The following is a 3532-nucleotide window of genomic DNA, read 5'->3' on the forward strand; positions in this document are numbered from 1 at the left end:
TTAGGAATACCTCTGTGGTGCCGCTTTTGGGAGTTTCTCCTTGGAAATCGAGGCAAGAGACGCCTTTCCCAAGGTGCAGAAGAAACCGCGTAGACTTGTGCGTACTTTCTAGGTCATGCAAGTAAAGCCAGATGCCAGCCAGAGACCGGGAGCGTGTTTGCATTTCTCCCCGATAAGTCAAATGCCCTATTTTTCATGGGTTTCTCATAGGAATAGGAATCGTGAGCGGGCACAGAAGGGTTTCTGTGCTGGGATACAGGTCATTTTTTTGTCATCGCAGCTTGCACGGTGCCGTTTTGAGCGTTGACAGCGCACCAATGTTTAGCTACTGCTGAGCGGTGCTTATGCAGAACCAAGGGCTTCTCCGTTTCTCGCTCTGCTGCCCCAGCGAGCTGGCTGGGAGGGGACACAGCAGAGACCGCTGCCCCGAGCTGACCGACGAGGTACCACGGTCCGTTCCACGTAGTGTCACGCTCAGCAAGAAATTCAGGACTGGGGGAGTCTTCCCAAGGCAGCCGTCGCACCGAGATGGCTGGGCGTCTGCCTGCTGGTGAGAGGTGGTCGGTGGTTGCTGTCACGTCCGTTGGTTTCCTTTTTTATTCCCTGTGCTTGTTAAACTGTCTTTATCTCGACTCCCTTAGGTGACAGCCTAAGGAAAATGGAGCCTCCTGGGTCTCAGAGTAATTCCAGAGCTAAAGCGGCGACAGACATCGGCTCTGGATCAGATAATACGTGCCGACGCTCATCGCTGACCCAAGAAGACATGCTCCTCCTGTCCTACCCGAGGGTTTCAAATCCAACACGCTTTCTTCCTAAAGCAGGACGCTGCCTTATTTACTTGTAACGCCGTTCCTACGCTCCTTGAGATGCGGCTAGAGGTGGGTTACGCAGATCATCAAGCCGCCGTTTGGGAGCACCAGAGCCTTTTGGGTACTGTTTGTCACCACCGTTTGCGTGAGAAGGGAACTAAAACACAATAGACGGCGAGAAATTTAACCTGCCGTGGAGATAGCTACGGTGAGCAAGTCCGATTTTGTGCTTTACAAAGCATCATTTTTAAAATTCAACCCTGAGTTTCACAAGTGTAGACCCTTATTTTTATAATGCAAGCCTCAATGTTAGGGCAAAAAGCATCAATTTAAAAGACCAAAGCCTACTTTGGGGGGTGCAAACAGTCATTTTTAAGGTCCAGACCCACATATATGGAGTACAAAAACTAATTTATTAGCTCCAAGGTCTGTTTTTAAGGTTCAGAGACTCATTTTAAGGGCCCAGAGCATCATTTTTAAGCCCCAAAGTCTGATCTGGAAGGACCAAAGCCTCATTTGTAGAGTCTAAATCCGAATTTATACAGTCCAAAGCCTCATTTTTACTTTCCAAACTCTTAGCTTTGCCTTCCAAAGCCTCATTTTAGTTTCCAAAACCTTCATTTTTAGGGTGCAAAGGCTCAGTGTTAGTTTGCATAGTCTCATTTTCAGGGTCCAAAGCCTCTTTTTTAGGATCCAGACAGGCATTTTTAGGGTCCAAGCTGCATCTGGAGTGTCCAAACCCTCATTTGGAGGGTCCAAAGCCCACTTCTAGGGCTCAAAGCCTCATGCTTAGGTCCCAAAGCCTCATTTTTAGGGTCCAAAGCTTTGATTCTAGGGTTGAAGGACTTCAGTTGTAGGCTCCCAACCCTCTTTTTAAGGTACAAACCCCTCACTTAGGGCTCAAAGCCTCATTTCCTTAATGCCCGAGGCATATAATGAGCATCCAAAGACCCATTTGTAGGGTCCAAAGCCCCGTTTTAGGGCCAAAATCCTTGTTTTTAGGCTTTAAAAATGGCCCTTTGGAAATGGTGACTCATGTGGGCCCTGGCAATATGAAAGAGGGGTCTCAGCATCCCCAGGCCCCCGCTGCCTGCGGCTGTCTGAACCTGTCCCAGCTCTTTCTGGGAGACGGAGATCGCCGCGGGAAGGGGTTACTGGGAGGAGGTACTGGTCCGGCCGACTTGGGAGGGTCCGTACCAGTTCCTTGTGCTCTTTCTAGTTAGCGCCCAACAAGAAGAGGGTGGAAGACAACCTCCGGCAGAGCCTGCCGTACCTGCGGGACACTCGAGCCACCTTGCCAGCGGTGGCCATCAGGTTCATCGGTGGGCCACAGTCCTTGGCCGCAAGGTCTTGCCGCACGGTACCCGAGGAACCGGAGCTGCGGGATATCTGCGACGGCGAGGAGGGGCTGGTGGGGCAGGGGACGGGGACTGGGCAGGGTGCCGTGGTCTGCAGGGGACTCCTGGGGGTCTCTGCAGGCAGTGGGGGGGTCACGGCTGCTCCGCTGCCTTCTCTTGCGGCCCTCCCGCCCTTGGCGAAAGACCCTGAACTCTCCGTCAGGACTCCGGCAGCGGAGGAGATCTTCGTCCCGATAAGAGAGATGCCAACGTCGGGATGGAGCCTGCAGTCGCTGTGCTGCTGGCCCCTGGTGAGCCCTGAAGAAGTGAAATCCTCCTCTGGAAAACAGCTGTATTTTAATAAATTTAGGGTTTTTTTAATAAAGCTGGAACAACAAGCCCAGTCCCATGCTGTCCTTCCCATGGAGAACACCCAGAGCGTGCTGAGCAGACAGCGTCATGCCTGGCTTGTGCTGCTGCCTGCAGGACAGCACAGCGGGACCCAGGGTGTCCTTGCAGAAAAGTCCCAGCTGCTCCGCTGGACCACAGAACCCAGAGAGGAGGAGGAGGAGAGAAGCTTTAGCCCAGCCTGCCTCTCCTGAGACATCTCAGGGCACCCGTGCTCTGCCGAGCTGGCAAATTGTCATTTGTCCTGGCATCTAAACCCTCTCGTTTACAGGGGAGGTGTGCTGGTTTGGGCTGGGATAGAGTTAATTTTCTTCACGGTAGCTGGCATGGGGCAATGTTTCGAGCGGGAACAAGGGGTTATACCAGATGTCCCGAGTGGGGACAGCCCAAAACTACGTAAGCCAAGCGGGGCAGGAACAAAACTGCCACCAGCCACCTCGAGCGGGAATCTGGCAAAGCTGTGGCTGATGGAAAGCTGACAAACCCTGGAGGCAGGAGAAAAGGCGGGTCGCAAGCGGTGTTCCCCAGGGCTCAGGATTGGGGCTGGTTCCAATAGCTTTATCGATGATTTGGACGAGGGGACCGAGTGCTCCCTCAGCAAGTTTGTGGATGACACCAAGTTGGGAGGATGGGTTGATCTGCTGGAGGGTGGGAAGGCTCTACAGAGGGATCTGGACAGGCTGGATCGATGGGCTGAGGCCAATCGTATGAAGTTCTACAAGGCCAAGTGCCGGGTCCTGCACTTTGGTCACGGCAACCCCTTGGAATGCTACAGCTTTGGGGAAGAGTGGCCGGAAAGCTGCCCGGCAGAAGAAGACCTGGGGGTGCTGGTTGACAGCCGGCTGAATATGAGCCAGCAGTGTGCCCAGGTGGCCACGAAGGCCAACGGCATCCTGGCCTGTATCAGAAATAGCATGGCCAGCAGGAGCGGGGAGGTGGTTGTCCCCCTGTACTGGGCACTGGTGAGGTGACACCTCG

The 3532-nt window shown here is 53.6% G+C and overlaps 1 non-coding gene across 1 annotated transcript; it reads right to left on the reverse strand.

Annotated features, from left to right (window-relative positions):
* Window positions 1-669: 669 nt before the first annotated feature.
* On the reverse strand, window positions 670-754 carry LOC128138627 (small nucleolar RNA SNORD45). The gene has a single exon (XR_008234094.1). It is a non-coding gene; the product is annotated as a small nucleolar RNA SNORD45 (small nucleolar RNA).
* Between the last annotated feature and the right edge of the window lie 2778 nt (window positions 755-3532).

This window comes from Harpia harpyja, unplaced genomic scaffold (assembly GCF_026419915.1).
Source record: "Harpia harpyja isolate bHarHar1 unplaced genomic scaffold, bHarHar1 primary haplotype scaffold_75, whole genome shotgun sequence".
Taxonomy (NCBI): Eukaryota; Metazoa; Chordata; class Aves; order Accipitriformes; family Accipitridae; genus Harpia; species Harpia harpyja.